This window comes from Bombyx mandarina, chromosome 01 (assembly GCF_030267445.1).
Source record: "Bombyx mandarina strain Sakado chromosome 01, ASM3026744v2".
NCBI lineage: Eukaryota > Metazoa > Arthropoda > Insecta > Lepidoptera > Bombycidae > Bombyx > Bombyx mandarina.
The window spans coordinates 2,058,712-2,080,486 of NC_143208.1; the positions used below are offsets into that span (position 1 = coordinate 2,058,712).

Sequence of the window (21,775 nt, forward strand, 5' to 3'; positions counted from 1 at the left end):
TAGAAGTTAGACAAGCTTCTTTTTACCAGGATCGCATAGCCTTGAAGAAGTCAAGTAGTCTGCACAACAGTGGAACCTTGGCCAGTAATACCTTAAACAAGAAAAAAATTATTTGATTTATAAGCTCGCATGATTTAAACTGTAGGCCGTTTTCACGAGTGGTAATGGCAAAGTATACCCAAACATAAAATTAAATTTGCATAAGAAAATATTGCATGGGTGCATAGCGTTTTAGAGGATAAAGCTTACAAAATAAACAAACTTTACACTCTTGACGACTTCGTTCTAGAAACGCTTATGATGATACATTGAAAAATGTCTTGTCTCGTAATGTCTCGAAGTTGCACTGTTATTAAGTACACTTTCATTCTTATAAATAATTTTGAAGAGGAGATTATCCCTTGATATACATACAATATTATTTTGTATCCCTCATCTTATTTTGAGTACATCTTGTTATTACACTTATTCTATAGTTTGCAAGCCAAAATATTGGACCGAAAGAGTTGCGCATTTGACAGCAGATGACATAAGTAATACTAAGTTCGTTGCAAACAAAACTATCACCAGATATAAAAAGTAAAAAACTTATTTGAAACATTGAAACTTTGTTTGTAATTAGTTCTTAAAACACATTTTCATATAAAACATAGTCCATCTGTTTGTAGATCAAAATTGATAAAGGCATGACAAGAATAAATATCTGGCTTCAGTATCATCCGTGTTATTAAACCAATAAATAAAAGATAATCCGCAAAGAAGTCAGTGAATGTTCACTCACAGGTTCGATTGAGGATCGTTGAGTGAACTGAGATGTAATAATACGTAGAGTTGACGGAGCCATTTCCAATACTGTTAAACTACTTTTATTTGAGTGCACACGAGAGAAATATAGCTTCTAAGAAAACTGTATTTCGCACGAGGACCATTTCAGAACGGGATGGATTTCTTTGATAAATTTGCGGTAGTTACTATCATAGAATAGAAAGACGTCTTGGCCTTTCAAACTGCGATATTTTATCATTTCGTGGCGGAGACAGGTAAAACCGCGCAAGGTACAGAGAAAACCAAACTAATAAATTTTGATTTTAGAGTTCGATTTTTATAACGCGATGTTATTCCTTCATGTGGAAGTTGTTCATGACTACGTGTATATGTAGATAAAAGGATTATCCGTCCGAAATTAAAACCTCTTTCTTTTCTTTTAAAGTATGTTATATTTGAAAACTGGTATCTCGTGATGCTTATGTTCACTTGATCATTTAATTGTCAGGCGTTTGACATATCAGGCTCCGGAATCTGTCGTTATCTTGGTATCTTAACATTTCCATGTCCAGGGCATGTCGATTGGGCTCATTGCTAATACAATTTCTAGTAAATTAGATCGACAACATTCCATAACCTGCATTGCTTTGCACATAGAAATTGCAAAAAAATTCTATAGAATCCTCTCATTTAAGTCCTATTATAGTATTGCTACATATAATTTGCTGGCTTATCAATATTTTGAATTAGTAAAAAATTTAATACCGACAAAAAAGTGGCGTAGTAATTTGAAATTAAGCAATTGAACTAATAAATGATAAAGCATATCTCTGGCAACCAGAGCCTAAAGTCTGTTGTTCGGATTAGGTTTGAAATAATTTATTATAAGCCTTTAATGCTCTTACTTGTGCCAAGGAGAGTTATCCGCTTTCATAAAATACCACTTTAGATATTATGGTACGGATTTCGCGACGTATTGGAATGAATTCAAAGGTACACATCCGATAACAGAGTGTGATAATTAAATTAATTTCTAGAGGCAGACGAGCTCGTGATGTGATTCAACATGCAAACGTATAAACAAACACGCGCTCGTATTGTGCGGGAATATCTCGAGACTCCGCTGCGGGTGTGGTATTGTGGAGAAATGACGTCTGAAAGCAGTTTGCACTTCACTTTTCAAAGAATATATGAATCCTTGTACATAATTACTACAGTAAAACATAATGTTTTAACGTATATCACTATGAAAAGTAAACATAACATAGACAAATTGACATAACTTAGCATAAGATAAATTGATATTGTCCAAGGCCATTCAAGGCCTTTATTATACTTTAAATAACTACAGTCTTTCTTGTTAGTACGTATCTATAAGCTCTGAGGGATGAATTCTGCTAAATATCAAATGCATCACGTGACACGAAATAGGTACTGAATTTATTCTCCTAATAAAACGACAAAAGTGTATTCTTGACTTAAAGTCAACCAGTAACTACGACAACCGCCCAGCAAAGGTTTCTTCGACAAAGGCCAACTGTTTCTGATGCTAGTAAATAAATAAATGAAAGGTAATTTTATAGGTCCCCGGGCGCATCCCGTTAATTAGCCGAGCTGCAAAAACGAAGGATCACAAAACTTTCGAAGCACAAAACCCTATTAACAAGTGCAAGAAACAAAAGTTTAATTTCAAGAAAATTTACCGCAGTATCAAAGTTTCCGGAGAGTTTCTCGATGAGATGTTTTCAAGTGTACTTTATCTTTTCATTTTATTCCCGATCGGGTTCTTATTTATGTCGCTAATTAAAAATCCATATCGGCTCTAGTTGTTTTGAATTTGTCTTACTTTTGTGATTTTGTCGCCATGTCGGCTGTCAGGGGCAAATGTGTTCTACAACTACACGTTAGCGTATGTAAGGTGCAACGGCCTAAATTGCCGTTGCCCACTGTCAATATGTATATAAATTTAAAACTGTGGAATCACTTCCAACTTCGAGTTCTACTGTTAGTGTCATAAGTCATCACAAATCCCAGTGATTGGCTTTTGCTTGTATTTAACTAGCTGTTACCCGCGACTTCGGCAATCAATCAGTATAGTTTAGGGAATGAGGTGCTTTTTCTAAAAACGTAAACAAATAAGCAAGCAAATATTTGCGTTAACGATTTTTTTCAATCCCAAGCAGTGGTGAGGTCTCATGGATGAAAAACTCCAGGATTACATTTTAAAGGTAAAATTAAAATTTGTATACTTACTAAATTATTGTTGACTTGGTAATATACTATTTTAGACATTGTTTAATAATTTAATAACGGGCAGGCGAGTAATGTTCCGAGCGCTTCGTATGGTTTGATAGGAACTGATCGATGTATGTGTATGTTTGATACCAGATTTTGCTATACGGACAAATTGAAACTTACATTCACTTACCGTACATAATTCGAAAGCTTAAAACCTTTTTTTGTTTTAAAATGTCAGTTTATATATTTATTTATTTGTTGCAACGAGAATAATCTGAATAGCTTGACCTTTAAAGACTACAGGGTCTTTTAACCTTCAGTATTGTGTCGTGCGTTACTAATCCGCTTGCGAGACACTTACTAACGCATGACACAGCACGCTGACCTCGGCTCTCTCCAGTCGTTAAGGTGAAACCTATATTAGCGCGTGTCACCTTTACAGTTTTGCAACCCGACCCTCCCCTGTTAGGGAAAATCATCAGCTTCGATAAAATTAACTATCAGTAGTTATTCACTAGGATGTATCTGATATATTTTTGGAATTTTTACACTGACGGTATGCTTACAAGGGCATCTATCCTATACCTTTAAACGAGCAATTCTTGTATATATGTTACCGGAAATGTATGAAATCAAGGAATTGTATACAAATCCTAGGAAATGTGTACAATTCCGATACTATTTAGGAAATGTATAAAATATTGTTTGAAAAACTATTTAATGTATAGATATCCTAGGAAATGTATAAATTTCCTCGGAATTGTATATAATTCCAATATCGTATTAGGAAATGTATAAAGTAAATGCTTTCTGTAATAAAACACGTTTTTAATAATATTTTTTTATTATAACACTATTGAGACAATCGGGTAACAGTTATACCGTAAAATAATAATAATATGTTCATATTATCTTACTAATTAAACCTTCTAAAATCAACTATCTATTAACTTTTAACGTATCACAAAATCAACTTATATTTATTCTTATAAAATCAAATTTTCATTTGGCAAGTAATCAGTCTGATAATTAAGTTATTATTAATGTCAAAGTATAAAAATAAATCTTTATATTAAAATACTTTGTCACTCCATATAGCTATTTATTTTTGCAGGGTAAGCTCGAATGGCATTTGGAAGTACATAATACTTTATTTTTAAAACCCAGACATCTTGATGTAGCACAGTTTTTCGTGCAAAGGCACTTCTTAAATCCCTGGCCGGTTCCAGTGGATTGCAAGTTGGCAACTGACCGTAGTGCAAGACTCGTCCCGCTGTCCCCGCGTACCCACCAATATCTTAAATGTTTTACATTTCCGATTGATATATATAATTTTTTTTTTTTTTTTTTTTTTGCTTAGCTGTGTGGACGAGCTCACAGCCCACCTGATGTTAAGTGGTTACTGGAGCCCATAGACATCTACAACGTAAATGCGCCACACACCTTGAGATATAGTTCTAAGGTCTCAGTATAGTCACAACGGCTGCCCCACCCTTCAAACCGAAACGCATTACTGCTTCACGGCAGAAATAGCCGGGGCGGTGGTACCTACCCGTGCGGACTCACAAGAGGTCCTACCACCAGAAAATTTATTTAGGAAATGTATAGATTTCCTAGGAAATGTGTAATGTGTAAGTATAATATAATTTATTTCACACATTTCCGTGCGATTTTAGGAATTACATACATTTCCTAGGAATTGTATACAATGACGGATTACATACATTTCCGGTAACATATATATATAATCTGAATCTCGGAAACGGCTCCAACGATTTTCATAAAATTTAGTATACAGGGGATTTCGGGGGCGATAAATCGATTAAGCTACGATTTATTTTCAGAAAATGTTGTTTTATTCGTGTTTTCAATAATCAACTTTATCTATAATCAACTTTATGACTCTTCCCGACATCTATTGGCGAATAATAATACTATTTTTCATAATTGAGAGCAACTAACTGCTTCAAAGACACAATAACACTAAAGCTATTTGAACAGATGGCGTTGTTAAGCACCAAAGCCAACGGAGCTAATGAGCGTTTGGCTAGACCAAGAAAATGAATTGTTTATTTACATTATTTAACAAACAAAAAAAATACCGAGCAAAGCTCGGTCATCATCTAGTAATAATAATATAAATCAAGTAAGTGACGTAGTGAGTTACAATTTGAATTTATTTGATGCGTCGACCAGCTCTGCCCATCTGCTGTTAATGGATTCTGGAGATTATAGACATCGCGTGAAGGCTGCCATTCAAATTGAAGCATGTGATCGAAATCTCAACATATAATATATTATGACAAATTAAATTTTCAAATCTAGAATTATGCTTCGCGAATAAATAAACAGAGTAATGGCACTAACATTGGCGGACTCACAACACCGAAGTAGCAATTTTGTAAATGTTGCGAATTTTATTTTATTAACACATTATTCATTCATTGTGGAAATCGTTTATGTGACCGTGCTGTAACCGTAAATTAATGCTACCACAAATTCGGTATCGTGTTGTTGACGGATCAACGTCGCGTCATACATTGATGGCTGTGTTTGGTCAGCGGTGACGTGATATCTCACGAACAAATGAGAAATCAGGGAACGCATCAGTGGCATCAATTGTCAAATTTTGAATTATTTCACGAAAAAAAAAGATGGACGCGCATGTCATTTTACCTATGTCTATATTAGGGCTTTTGAAATTATAACCCAAATATGCTCTGGGTTATAGGCAGTATTAGAACAGATTACAAATTTAAAACAAGAATAAACTACTAGCGCTGTGGGTTAACACAGACAAAATATTAATATCATCCGATTTTGTTTTATTGCTTAGATGTGTGGACGAGCTAACAGCCCACCTGGTGTTAAGTGGTTACCGGAGCCCATAGACATCTACAACGTAAATGCGTCACCCACCTTGAGATATAAGTTCTAAAATCTCAAGTATAGTTACAACGGCTGCCCCACCCCTCAAACCGAAACGCATTTACTTACTAGCCGACTTAACCGAACGAACAAACCAAAATTATATTGCGCCTACTGTAAAATACGCGGTTTTTTTTATCGTACCGTTAATTCAGTATCGGAGTGAGACCGCAGACTCGGTTTCATTACTGAACTCAATTTGTAAATTCTTGTAATTCTATTTGCTTTGAGAGCTGTGGAAAAATAATTCGTGTGATTCGTAACGTAACGAAGCGGCTGCGCGAATTCTGTGTGCTTAGTGCGAGTTTTTAACGTTCTCGATAGCGTAAAAGTTAGCCCAATTCTGTATGCAGTTGGAACAGCGCCCCTAGCGGCAAACGTAGGCAAACGATCCCATTCCATACATGAGCTAACTTTTACGCTATCGAGAACGTTAAAAAACTCGCACTAAGCACACTGGTCGGCTGCGTTTAAGGGCGTCACACACGGCAAAGATACTATAATATTTTATCTTAGCACACAATATCGCTCGCTATATATTTTGTATCTATCACACATGGTTAAGATAATATATATATTCATATTACAGTATCTTCATACAAAATGTATCTTAAGATAAAATATAGTATCTTCGTCATGTGTGACGCCCTTAAGGATTGCGTTTTGTCGCGTTTGAACTTTTCAACTAAAAATCTTTTGGTTTCTTAATACGCTATTATTATAAGAGCTTGACATGTGTGTGTATGTTTGGCTATCATATAGCTCCTTTAGAATTGCATGAATTAATTTTTTTAAGAAAATGAGTATTCTGATTTGACCGACTTATCTATCAGTTTATAAAAATAAATTAGTTTAGAAAAGGACAAAATATACTTTCCGTCTCTTTTAAATAAAGCGCATACTTTAAACTTTAAGTTGTAGGCTTTAAGGCTTAAAGTATTAAAATCGAAACTGAAAGATTATAATTCTTCAACTTAATCTTTTGGGGTTCGTACCACAAAGCAAGAATTTTAAGTTAAGCCATTTCAATTCTAAACGTGCGATATTAATTGTTGCTATAAACAGATAGGGCAAGTGCATGCAATATTGTACTTTAAAGCTCGAACTGTAGGTCACAAATGGTATGCACCTATGTGAGAAAGTCAGATGTAGGTCTTCTGCGACACAAGCTGCATTCAGTCCATAAGTTGATTAGAAATAATTATACTTATATTGGTATCCTTATACATTCTATTCGACAACGACCACTGTCATATTATACAGACAGACACAAAACTCAGCTTGTTTCCCGAGCGCTATGACATGTCTTTGTTCAAACAAGGCTTGCAAGGCAAGTACTCAATGGTAGTCAGCGGCTTGGCTCTGCTCCTGGCATTACTGACGGTAATGAGCGACGGTAACCACTTACCATCAGGTGGGCCGTATGCTCGTCTGCCTACAGAGGCAATAAAAAAGGACAAAGAGTATTGTAGTTTTTTATTTTTTATTTCTGTTCCATCATTACACAGTGACGTCAGAATTGATTTTGTCAAGCTATTAAAAGAAATGAAGGGGATATCCACGTTATGCTTACACGTAATATAACATTTTAACGAGCCCCCGGAAATTCCCCGTGGCCTTTATAAATGACTCGTATTTTGGCATTTTTCTTTCATCTTTTTTTCTTTCATCTTTTCATTTGTACATAATTATATTGGTCACGTGCTTATATATCATTTGATTCGTTAATTTCTAAAAAAAAAAACTGTTCCCACGCTTTACCTCTTATTTAAACAGTTATATGAATTTTTTTATTATTTTCAATGCACTTTTTAATATTTTTTGTTTTTAAATTTATGTGTGAACCTACTATCTAATGTCTTAATGTAGGTTAATTAAAAAAAGAATTACCAAACTCTGCTCTGCTCACTTTTGCACCTGATCTTGAGAACTACTAAAATATCGAATCGAAATCATAAATATGTATTTGAATTTCGAATGTTATACTTTTAAATATTAGAACCCTTTCTATAGGGACTTTTGGCGGAAAAGCATGTTAGAAATTAAACCATAAAACAAATTCATAATACCCAACAATAAATTCGATTAATGCGAAAATATTTCAGAGCTATGATATATATAAAACTCTAAAACCATATACTTCTACCGCACTATTGCTTGCTTAAGTTCCTGATTTGAACATCGGGAGCGCGCTTTTGGTTCGTGGAATTTGGTTTTTATGGTTTTCCAGTTCACAACAGAACCAATTGAAAATTCCACTACCCATAAAACCGAGAATGCGAATGAAAAATCTCACTAGTACCAGGCGACCAACAACGGACCGGTGTATGCTTAAAGTTACGAAAACCTACTGGCCGATGTCTTTAGAAGCGGACTCGAGTTATTGGTGTCAAAATCTTGGTGAAATTCGATTAGTTTTTACTATATCCGCTTGTAGGACCCTAGGACCTCGTAGAAGGTTTGGCCCTCGTTCAGAAAAAAGATATAGCTGTATTGTGATAACTCTTCTTCTATATGTATAACATATCGACCAACATGTGAATCTCATACTCAGAGACCAATGGTCGTATGAATGGAAAACGGTTTGCGAGAATTTAAAAAAGTAGTTAATGCATTACTTACAAGTTTTTTGATGTCGTAGCGTAAAAGTTACGACGCCGTGTGTTTTCGCATGTAGCTATGCAACTGTGCCGGTGTTCGAATCTTACAGGACGGCAAGAATTTTTTTAAAGGATTTTACTAACACGTGTTCATTAAAAACTTCAACGGTGAAGGAATAAATATAAATAATAAACATCGTATAATAAAAGTTGCATCATTTCTAGTGCCACCGCCCTGCCGATCTGCCGCGAAACAGTCGCGCGATCTATGTGAATGTTGGGACAGCCGTCATATAATACAATCGCGAATTCGACTTCACGCCTTAAGTTAGTGGCATTTATTTACCGACGTCTCTTCGGACCGGTAACCATTTCACACCAGATGGGCCCGTAAGATGTCAGCCATCTTAGCAATAATTTTCATTTATTTATTTTCATTTTAACGCAAATCTCTCGGTGTATTCCACATGTATTATGTGAACATTAGCTTGGAAATACTTCAACGGTGAAGGAATAAATATAAATAATAAACATCATGTAATAAAAGTTGCATAATTTCTAGTGTCACCGCCCTGCCGATCTGCCGCGAAACAGTCGCGCGATCTATGTGAATGTTGGGACAGCCGTCATATAATACAATCGCGAATTCGACTTCACGCCTTAAGTTAGTGGCATTTATTTACCGACGTCTCTTCGGACCGGTAACCATTTCACACCAGATGGGCCCGTAAGATGTCAGCCATCTTAGCAATAATTTTCATTTATTTATTTTCATTTTAACGCAAATAATCTCTCGGTGTATCCCACATGTATTATGTAAACATTAGCTCGGTCGAGTCTACTGCATCGTTTGTGGGCGGCGTCAAATGAAATTGCTTTTGCGATGTGTACAGCTTTTTTAGTCTAACACAGATATCGGTTTCCCGTTTGCAACGATACGATCAAAGCCATTCTAAAGCTTTGTGCCTAAAGCGTTTCATTCCAATGACTTTCGTTTCTGTTAATTATCATTTGCTTTTTTCGTGGTTTTATTTACGATTTTGTTTCGGATTGTAGGATACTGAATAGTTGAAGGTTGATTGGATTGTAGTGTTTTGTTATTATTTATGACGTGTCTTAGCGATTTGTAATATTGTTTTTTTATTTATTTATCCGATACTAGCTGACCCGGCAGACTTCGTAGTGCCTCAATCGATAAATAAAAGACCTAAACTTTTGTATGAAACAAACTTAAAACAAACAAAAGGAATCCGTCCGACACATCAAAGGAAAAACAAAATTGTTATTTTTTATTTGATTCCGAGCATTTTCATGTTTATCTACCTTTTAAACCTTCTCTGGACTTCCACAAATAATTCAAGACCAAAATTAGCCAAATCGGTCCAGCCGTTCTCGAGTTTTAGCGAGACTAACGAACAGCAATTCATTTTTATATATATAGATTGAATTAACAAACACGAAATATTTAGTATTTGTACTGTTGTATTGGATAGGTACGATTTGTAAAAGGGCCACTGAGTCATTTCAAGTTTCTTTACCTTCAAATGCGAGATAAAGTGAATGAAGTCGAAACGTAAACGAGATAATAAATTTTAATTAGAAAGAAGTCTAGAAAGTTTTAAAACAAGTTTTCCGAAACAGACGTACCTACGTGCTCTCCGGTAACTGGGTTACATGAATTAAAACTATGCAGCCTCTTCTCCAGACTGCCGGATTCACGACTGTTCGCTTTCGAATAAATTTATCAAATGAATAACTTAAGTCCGTTTGCGTAGCCTGAATGTGTTAGCGTTATCGGTTTGGAGGAATACTGCAAAGGGGTTTTTTTTTTATTGCCCTTGTAGGCAGACGAGCATACGGCTCACCTGATGGTGAGTGGTTACCGTCACCCATGGACTTCAGCAATGCCAGGGGCAGAGCCAAGCCGCTGCCTACCGCTAAATATCAACCGCCGGAATATCAAAATCGTATCGTTTGGAAACTCTACGGAAAGACTACTGTTCTATCTGCTTTGAATCGTGTGTGTGCTCCGAGGGATTATTCGAGATAACGTACTCTGCTTTTTCCTATCGATCAATCCATTACCGGGGCAGCGCTTTTGCTTACTGCATACTTGGAATGGCTGCGTTCATCGACAATGCGCTTACTGATATAAATTCCAGACACGTACCGGTCGACTCTGGAATGAACTCACCTTTGCTGTTTCTGAGCTCAATACATGTACTTATTATTGGAACGAGATTTGAATCGAGTTCTTTCCGCAGGCCGGGGATTGGTTTTGATTCTTTTATAGTGTATCAGGGACGGTGACCACTATAATAGAACCAACTAGAAAATAACAGTTAAATACGATCAAGCTTGAAATAGAATTCGACTGAGTTATCAAAATAATTGATAAATGAAGCAAAGAAAATGCTGTAATGTTAATTATTAAATAAATACTTGATTTAAACTACCAATCTATATGTTTTATAAGTTATAAAATATTGATCAGATTCTTCATCTCTTCTGTTGGGTTTAATTATCTTTTCATAATAATTCATTTCATAGTAAATTCATTTCTTAGCTAACTCTCATCGTTTCTGTTTTTTGCTTGTTTAATTATTTCCATTTATTTCTTCACTCCAGCTCGATGTAATCAAATATTGGAAAATGACAATAGAATGTATTCTGCTTACATTGCAAAGTTACATTCCGCATTTGCCCGCAGTATAGAGTACTTCAATATCATACTGATGTACATATCGGTACGTATCGATATTGGTAGAAATATCTAGTCTAGCATCTGTCAGAAGTCTGAAATTAAGTTCTAGACCGAGTAATCGAGTCGTCGTAAAGAAAACAATATTCTAGAAACCGCGTCACGAAACTATACTTATATAGCCGTTGTAATGTACTTGAGACCTTAGAACTTATATCTCAAGGTGGGTGGCGCATTTACGTTGTGGATGTCCATGGGCTCCAGTAACCACTTAAGACCAGGTGGGCTGTGAGGTCGTCCACCCAACTAAGCAATAAAAAAAAAACAACAATAGTTCATTTACTTCTGTTTACGCGGATCAACGTACCGTATCTTAGTGTTCGTGTAGATTACATTATTAATAACTGTTTGTAAAGCAGATTCATTTTTGATTGGTAGTCTTAAGATTCAATTTTGCGTATAAACAAATGTAACCAAATAAGATTCGGTCTATTGATGAACACAATTTCACTTTTGATCTGGTAGCTCTTGATGATTTTCTTTTCGTTTCATTCCAAGGAATACGATTTGCCAAGATCGAAAATATGTACTGTCTTAATTTACATTTTGTTTATTTCGCCACAGTTCTTCGATAACTTTTTCGTTGGTGACCTTGTAGTCTTGAATAAATAAACAATCGGAGACCAATCATGTACGGTCATCTGTTTCCAAACTAAACTTCTCCGTACTATGAGAACCAAAGACTAATAGAGTTAAAATATGAAACATCTATAGAAATTAAACACCCAGACAAAGAACAAATAAATTGCTATTGCTCCCACGACTCAGCCATATATTTAAGAAAGTCGCGAAAGGAATTGTGTAGGTACCATCCTTTTATTGGCTCATACCTCAAAACTGAGTAACGTGATTCTTGCACATCGGCAATATCAGAGCGCGGCCGTTGCCTCATTAAATAAGAATCATTTTTACGTTTATATACTATTGCTGGCCAATCTTTGAAATGACGGTAGGCTGCTTGGCTCTGCCCCTGGCATTGCTGAAGTCCATGGGCGACGGTAACCACTCACCATCAGGTGGGCCGTATGCTCGTCTGCCTACAAGGGCAATAAAAAAAAAACTTTGATCTGATGGCTATCAAACTTCATTGGATCAACCGGTGAGCCATTCTGAAGATTTTCTGAAAATTTCATCGAAACCAGTCCAACCGTTCGTAGTTTATATGGAACATGCACACACACATCGACTTTTATTTATAAATATAGACCACACGAAGTATCGACCTGTCACGCTTCGCTGTGACGATATCGCTGGCTTGAGAAACTACCCGCGTACCACCTGACGTGTCTTGGGAGTTATATGACAAAGACGATAACCGCATAAACAGCGTCAAATATTGTCTTACTCAAATAAATACAACGATATTTTAAAACTAGTCTTACGGTTTAAGATCGCGTTTTTTATTGTCAGTATATTACGACAGATATTTCGAATATGGACGGCTCGTAACTACGAATATTATTTATAAAGTATCCGAAGCGTCGGAAATTATACCTAGTCAGGTCATAAATTCTGTCACATGTTTATTGTAAAATAATAGAAACAAGTTTATTCATTATGTCACCATTCATATACCAAAATGAACTTAACAAAACATAGATTCTTATGACACTAAAGTTTATTCAAAAAAACCTCCGTGATTTTGAATACAGGCCTTCAATCTGCGCGGCCAGTCGTCTATCGCAGCACGAACGAGGTCCATGTCAATATCGGCGGCTGCCTTAATCAAGGATGTCTTGAGTGACTCCAAATTGGGATGAGGCTTTGAGCACGCCTTTTTTTTTTTTTTTTTTAAGAGATTTTATGACCTGGTAACTAAGACCTTTAAGTCATGTCTTATTTTACTTTATTTTCTTAATTTTATGAAAAATGATAATATGGAGTGAAATGAAATGAAGATGATTAATTTGAGACATTAATCAACTGGGATGAAATTTAATGAAATGAGATGATATGGGATGAAATATAATCGCAGTAAAATGGTGGTTATTTACTGAGATTTTTTCAGTGGACTTTTTGGAGGAACCCGAGAAGTTACGTCCAGCAGCTTTGTTTCATTTTCCCACATTTGTGCACTTTCACAGATATTAAACAGTTAATAAACCACCATTATTACACATTTAAACCTGAAGAAACACTAAATAGACAAAATAAAACAAATCACACAACTTCACTCCTCGCGTTCCCGCCAAAAAGTCCTGAGCACGCCTTTTCCTCCAAGTGTTGCCATATCTTGTAATCTAACGGATTCAAATCTGAACTGGAGAAGGGCCAGTCTTCGTGCCGGATGAAGTCGATTTCACGCGCCGCCAGTCAGTCTTGTGTGCTCTTCGCTCTATGAGCTGGCGTCGGATCTTGTTGGAATACCCAGTGCCTGTTATTGAACATGGTATGAGAAACAGGTTCCACAAGGTTCGTCAGGACTGTATTTTGATACACAACTGCATTCGTTTTTACACCTTTCTCACAAAAATGTACCTCTGTTAAGCCCCAATAAGAAACTCCCAACCATACCATGAGCAAGGATGGAAAATTACCTCGTTGGACACGCGGAATACGGTTGCTCGCTTCTTCACTACTGTGTGCGTACACCTTATCATTTTGTTTGTTGTAGCTCTCTTCTACGGTAAAAATTTTTTCATCCGAAAAAAGAATTTCCCGATATTTTTTTCCCGCGTACCGCTTCAACAAAGCGCGGCATCTCTTCAGTCTCAGGTCCATTAGACGAGCATTCAAACGATGTCCTGTTTTTCTTCGATATGCCCGAAGCCTTAAGTCTTCATTTAACACCCTTTTCACCGTGGTTCTGCTTAACCCCATCTGAAGGGCCAACAGTTTCTGCTTACGCTTGGGATTTCTTTGAATTCGCGCCTTCACAGCTTTTATCACTGCTGGAGTCCTAACAGACCGAGGGCGACCACTTCTTGACCTGTCATCTACACTAGAGTCTTCATGGTATCGTTTGATGGTACGATAAACGAATCTTTTGGTTATATTTAAATTTGTCAGTATGTTAAAAATTTGAATTGGCGCGTAACCGCAACGATGCAACGCAATAACTGCAACACGGTCTTCTTTAAGCGTCCACTCCGTATTTAAAAATGAGTAAAATTCTAAAAGTATACATTTTTATTTTCATGAACAATTCGAAATTCGAATTCAATAAACTTTTTGGTGGCCAGCATTCTAAAAGAAAAGTTTTTACTGTGTGACAATACTTATGACCTGACTAGTTATAATGATAAGAAAATACGCGAGCTTAAACCGTAAAAGTAGTTTAAATTTGGCCTGCGACTTGCGAATACCAAACAAAACACTATAATAATATTACCATTTAGTGTATACTCGGGATATATCTATATATTAATACGTGAAGCAAAAACTTTGTATCCCTTTTTACGAAAATTGCGCGGACGGAGGAGTATGAAATTTTCCACACTTATAGAGAATACAGAGAAGAAGTGCACAATGCTAATATTTTTTTAAAATAATGCATAAAACATACATTAAATCAATAAAGAAAACATTACACACACTACATACCATGTATTTGACGCACACACGCATGCATACTATTTATTGTCAAACTAAGAACGTCAAACTGAGAATAGATTAAATATTGTTTGTCTTTCTTAATATTCTTTAATAGCCTTGGCTAAATTTGTGATTATAGAAGTATAAAATACAACCAAAATAGTGTACAAACTTACAATTCCAATTAATTATAGTCGAATCTCGACTACTGCGGGACCTCTAGTCATTATAAATATGCAATTAACGCCATTTTCACGGGAAAGCCTAATATCCATTCTGGTAAATAAAATAAAAACAAATCGGTTCAAATAATTTTCAATCAATTCAATTTGTCGTCGTGGCCTAAAGTATAACACGTCCGGTGTAATCGTTTGTAGTGATGCATCGGTGTTCGAATCACGCAGGCAGGTACCAATTGTTGCCAATGAAATACGTATTTAACAAATGTTCACGATTGACTTACACGGTGAAGGAAAAACATCGTGTAATAAAAATCAAACCCGAAAAATTATAGTTTGCGTAATTACTGGTGATAGGACGTCTCGTGAGTCCGCACGGGTAACGTACCACCACCCTACCTATTTCTGCCGCGAACCAGTGATGCGCTTCGGTTTGAAGGGCGGGGCAACCGTTGTACTGTAAAAAAGTGAGACCTTACAACTCGTCTTTTTTTTTTTTTTTTTTCATTTCTCAAGTTTGGCTGCGGCATTTTTTCCGACGTAGACCCGTGACCGCATTCGGCTCTGTACAATAAGTTGAGTAAATATTTCTGCAGTCCTGTGACTAAAAGGCTGCGGTGGGATTTCATCTCGTTACTTGAATAAATAGTGCTTCCGCGCTACACGTTTCTGCATTGCATCGGAATGTAAATACGCAGAGTAAATGCAAGATAACCATAATTAAATTTGTTTTCTTTTTAATGGCAAACGCTGTTATTTACGAAGATAATAAAAAAAAAAAAAGGGCGTGGCCTAAGCGCCCGGTTTTATCGTATCGAGTAATACGACTATACCAGAGCTCGCAAACAGACATAATAAAAAAAACTATGATATAAAGTTGGACCACACATTTTATGAGTGCGGTGTTGGTAGGTCGTATTGTTAACCAGCACGGGTGCTTATCACCATTCTCTATACATGTTTTTGGTGTGAAGCAGTAATGTGTTCCGGTCTGAAGCGTGCGACAGCCGTCAAACCGTACAATTGGTTTTATTCGTATTTTTTACTGGTGGTAGGACCTCTTATGAGTCCGCACGGTTAGGTACCACCACCCCGCCAATTTCTGCCGTGAAGCAGTAATGCGTTTCGTTTTGAAGGGTGGGGCAGCCGTTGTAACTATACTGAAACCTTAGAACTTATATCTCAAGATGGGTAGCGCATTTACGTTCTAGATGTCTATGGGCTCCAGTAACTACTTAACAGCAGGTGGGTTGTGAGCTCGTCCACCCATCTAAGCAATAAAAAAAAAGAAAATTGAGGTTTCGAGACGTTTCGCATTTCAAGACGGTATGATGCACGAGTTCCGGTATCAACTTCAATTATGTGGTCCGCTTCAGATGTCACACAATAAATACGTAAAGTGTTGCACGGTTGTATGAAGCCGTCCTCAAAAGGCGACATACAATATATATATATTTTTTTGTAAAATTATTTTCTTACCGTATTCATCACGCTCGTTTATCCATGATATCACACGTGCTCATCAAGCGATAGGTCGCACGTTCAAAACTGGGCTCGTATCCTTACGATTTCAGCTGTCCTGTAAATAATAATAATTGAATACGTTACGTGTGTTGTGTTCACGCACAGAGGACGCAACGGACGCACAGACGAGATGGTCGAACTAAATTCGATCTGAACATCAAGTTCCACGATGTCCTTCATGAAGCCAAGGATCGCGGCAGATGGAGGGTAATCGTGTGAGGGAATGATGCAACGGGGAAGTCGGGACCCTTAGTAAAGAGGAAAGCGACGCGAGAAAACGGCAGAATAATTCAAAAACTCCGATTTAGTGCAATTGTGTAAATTACATATTTTAGTCTCTAACCAGGTATCGTTAGCAAGTCGCCGTTTCTCTCGTGAAAAATACTATTTGAATTTCTTTCAAAGATTATTCTACTTTAGAGGTTTGTTATATTAACGGTAATCTTTCTTCGAAATTCGAATGTGCTATCGTGCAACGGGAGTTTTAGTAATTGGATATAAAATAAATATCTGGGAAGAAATCACGAATATTTATCCGGCTCCAAATTTATTTATTTATTTATTTATTAAGTCGCACCAACAAAGTGATCATCAATACAAAACATTGACAAATTGACAAAAGTTCATGGCAGATGTCACCTCAATTATAGGTGCAATCGACAGTGCATTAACATCAAAAATAAAAAAGATATACAGCTAAGATTTGAATACATTTCATTCATTGCTTAAGATTAATTTAATTAGGACTCCAAATTAGGATTCCCGTTGTTATGGATTTACCAGAGATTGGCATAGATACATACGTTTAAATATATACAAATATAGATAATAAATACCCAGACAAAGAGAAATAAACCTGTTCATGACAAGAATGTTTGCGCGATGTGGGAATCAAAATCACGACCCTCGACGCACAGTCAAGGCCGGTAAGTACTGCACCACTGAATCATTCAATAAAGTGGAGGGTCTATCGATTAGGCTGTTAATAAAACTCCGATCGGAACGTAAAATACTAAATCAATACTGTAAAATTATGGCGAACATAACCAGCGACAAATGGTTATTATTCATTTTTGAATATAATTTTTATTTGCTAAAAAAATAGTCTATATACATGTGTAATGCGTATACTAAAACAGGAATAAAATATCGAATTTTGAATAATGCTTTAATGATCTGTTTTTTAAAACTGTATCCATAAAGGCACTGATAGCACAACGCGAGCTTAAACGTTTTTGTTTTTTTATTTAAAAAAAGATACCCCTTTTTCTTTAGTCGAAACACAGAGCCCGGAAAAGTCATAGACAGTACTACATACCATACATAGGTACTCTTTTGTTTTGCCCCGAGTTCTCTCTCGATGTGATAGCGAGGAGGCGCGGAGCGGACGGGTCGTTGACCCCATCCATATTGTACGGTAAGTATTTTTAATTAAACTGCTTCGGCTTTATTCGCTTCTAACTTTTCGTGGAGCGTTTATGAGATTTTTCAGTTTATTATTTCCTTCTTTTAAAGCGTTACATATTTCTGAAATATTTCCGCGAGGTCCGGGCTACGTTCGTTCGCTCGAAGCTGTTTTATTGTATTTTCTTTCAAGTTCGTTACAAAGACGAGCTCTAGGCCGGGTAATTAAATCGACATCAAACAATTTTTTTCAATAATCATAAACAGCTTTATTTTAGTACAAAAAACGACACAAATTAGAATTTTAACTAAGTAAGCTGAAAATGTCTTATTTGCGAATCGACGCGATGCGGCAGGAATCTCTCACGACGTCAAAAGTAAATTATAATCCATGAATTACGGTTTTTATAAGTCGACACTACAAGCGAGTTTAGGCTTTCATGGTGGAGTTAAAGGTCTAGCGGTTGAGACCGTTTAAAACATTACTAGATTACATATACATATATATGACGAGCGTCCGTGGGCGACGGTATCCAACCACCATCAGGTGGGCTGTATGCCCGTCTACAAGGGCTATAAAATAAAAAACATACCTACGCTGAGCCCACCCAGTATGTTCTCTACTGAAGACCATTCTGAACAGATAAACAATTTAGACAATATTATATCGTCTTCTCGCATTAAAATTGTATAATCTCAAAACTTACTAATTTTACAGGAGAGTGTTTTAAAGGTAATATTTATAATATTAATCATAATTGCAACATTAATTTTTTATTTTTTACCAGTTACATTATCTGTCTTTTAAAGTAAGATAAAATTATGTATTAATTTTGTTAATAGTAGTCAAAACATAGGTAAACTAAAAAAAAAAAACTAAACTACGCTCTTTTGACAGTATTTATGAGTTATTAATACTGGTGATACCAAATATTTACGCATATTAACTCAATTTGGAATATTTCTGGAAATTGTACACTTTTAATGCGAAAAGGCGATCTCTCATGTTATCCTTTTTTACAACATCGGTTGGAAATCGTGAAGCTTAAACAAAAATGTGTATCACTGGTAAACCTTAGCACAAATAGGTGGTAGCACAAAGCCATCGGACCAGACTATCCGTGGCCATACATAAGGATCGGATAGCGGTATTGAAAGGTCATTGAGACTAAGTATCAATTGTCTCAGAGGCGAACCACTCACTTTGTCGTGCTTATGTGTTCCTGATCACTGCTTCAATATGCCCGCTTAACATTGAAGGTTTACCTGACGGAAAATGTGGTATCCTTCGTCGATGATTGACCGTTACTACGGTAACCAAACTATTTGTAATGTTGGAAATAATACACTGAGACCTTAGAACTTATATCTCAAGGTGGGTTGCGCATTTATTTTGTAGATGTCTATGGGCTTCAGTAACCACTTAACACCAGGTGGGCTGTGAGTTCGTCTACACATGTAAGTAATAAAAAAAGTTAACGTAAAAAAAAGGGTTAAGCCGTAGTTTTAAATGCGTCTACGCGAACGCCTACGACAATATTGTGATGTAATTCAAAACGTAATTCGCGTAAAACAAAAAACAATTAGAAATTTATTAAACGCGTTTCGTAAATTATTTGAATTTAGCCTGTAATTGAGCCAATAATTAAGCGGGAAATTGACGAATCATTGAATTTGAAATTAGATGTACCACTAATTCATGTAGTTAATACATCAACTGCTTTCTAGAGCAAAAATGTAACGCAAACAGTTGTAATGAATATCAATACCAGTACACCTTCGCTTAATATTAAAACGTTAAAGTGTAATTACTTGTATAAAGTACTTACGAACTCTTCATTAACTGCAAGGTACCCTTGACAGAATTGAGAGTACACTCTCTAAATATAGCGTCGGAATGTTGCTTTGAAAAAGCGGCGCATCCCGATAACCCTCCCATCGTTGCCGCCTCTAACTGATGTCATTGCGCCCGACTATTGACCACTGGGGTCAGGCTCCACTATTATTTTTAAAGTGCATAAATGTCGAATGTTGTAATCATTGCATGTTGCTTAGCGCAATATATTGTAAGTCATCTTAGCCATCCGGAATCCGAATCCGAATCCTTAGGAGTCAAGCGATTTATTCGTGATCTATCGGTTACTTAAAACTTTTGCGGTATTCAAACTCATCTTCGTTACAGTTGTACATAAACTCTATAGTCTATACTAATACTAATAATATAATATTATAAAGAGGAAAGATTTGTTTGTTTGCTTGTATTGAATAGGCTCCGAAACTACTGAACCGATTTGAAAAATTCTTTCACTGTTTGGAAGCTACACTATTCCCAAGTGACATAGGCTATAATATTTTTTGAAAAAAATTGGGGATCCTTACTAAAACTCCAATAATGTAACCTAGGCTGTAAAAAAATTTCATAAAATATTCTTTACATCGCGTGCCCTGCGAAAACTATTCATGATAGAATAAAGTAATTTACTACGACTTTGTAGAATACATTATTATTTACAAAAAGTGTTGTGATAGCATATGGCTAACTATTATAGTTATGCCGCAATAATTGTTCTTTTATTTAAAAATATAAAACAATGTCAAATATCGTTGAAATTTATAGTTATTATATATATATTATTATTATATATATATATATATATAGCTAGTTAATAATATAGGCAAAAATATCGTCTAAAATTGTCAGTAAACTCGGTCCCACGCGCTCGGCTTGTTGAATGATAGTACAGATTTAAACCCGGACCGTAAATAGAAATGTGAAGTGCTCTATTTGCGGACAGAGTCTACGACCATTGCGGCGTATAAATATAGACTTCAAACGCAGGGCTTAGGCCAGATGTACAACAAGACATAATAGGTAGCTTCACAATTCGGTTTGTTTTGTGTTCCTTTTTTTATTTTATAATGAGTCGTTGGATTAAGAAATTTATAGGTTGTTTTGTGGTTGCATGAGTCAATAGACTTCATCACATGATAGCCGTCACCCACCTTGAGACATCTCTTTGAGACCGGAAAACATGACTGCTTCGAGACAGAATCATGTTACCTACCTCTGCTCACATACAGTACACTCTGACACCAGTAAATCAATATTTTCTTCTATTTTTTTGTCCTTATGGGCAGACGAGCGTATGGCCCATCTGGCGGTGAGTGGTTACCGTTGCCCATGGACTTCAACAATGCCAGGGGCAGAGCCAAGCCGCTGCCTACCTGTTTTAACACGCTTTTATTAGCTTAGTATTTCTATATGTTTGTTTGTATGCAATGGAATCTTTGAACATCATTTTCGCAGACTTCAAGACGCCTGATCGACTTGAAAATTTGTACATCAGGGTACATTGCATTAGGGACCGATGGCAATACAATAATTTTATAACATCGCTCTAACATGTGTGTGTGCTGTGACTAGTATGAACAGTGTAGCGGGCTTAGCTTAGTTCAGTCTGTGCCGATTCGTCTTAGCCACGTCGTCAGCAATCACGTCGGGGTCGCCATGTTACGTATAGAGCGTATGTGATATTATGTAGGGTGATAATTATTAACAAAACACGACAGCTTGCAACCTGTTTATTGTAAGACGACTCGACATAGACTTAACTAAGCTAAGCCCGCTACAAACAGGCTAAAAAAGATGAAAATTACACTATTTTGCTATTTTAATTTTACATACATATATTAACATAATACATATAATAACATTGGTCTTAACTGAGCACACTGAAGTCATAAGTATCTCAATACATTGTCCATGTAAAGAATATCGTCAATAATATTTCTGTGTGTAATTGTTCATTTGTGTGGGCTCGTGTTTACAATGTAAAGCCATT

General features: G+C 36.2%; 2 protein-coding genes across 7 annotated transcripts in view; one reads left to right on the forward strand and one right to left on the reverse strand.

Moving 5' to 3' along the window:
• Positions 1–21,775, reverse strand: part of LOC114246477 (glucose transporter type 1) — a 168,983-nt gene that overhangs the window by 91,491 nt on the left and 55,717 nt on the right. For all 6 annotated transcript variants that reach the window (XM_089740397.1, XM_089740391.1, XM_089740402.1 and 3 more), the window contains exons 2-3: positions 16,485–16,584; positions 27–91 (exon numbers count right to left, since the gene is read on the reverse strand). The gene's annotated coding sequence lies outside the window, so the exon portion shown is untranslated. The remainder of the gene's footprint in view (positions 1–26; positions 92–16,484; positions 16,585–21,775) is intronic.
• LOC114246617 (uncharacterized) overlaps positions 1–21,775 on the forward strand; it is a 114,874-nt gene that overhangs the window by 31,739 nt on the left and 61,360 nt on the right. The gene's annotated exons all lie outside the window — the stretch shown is intronic.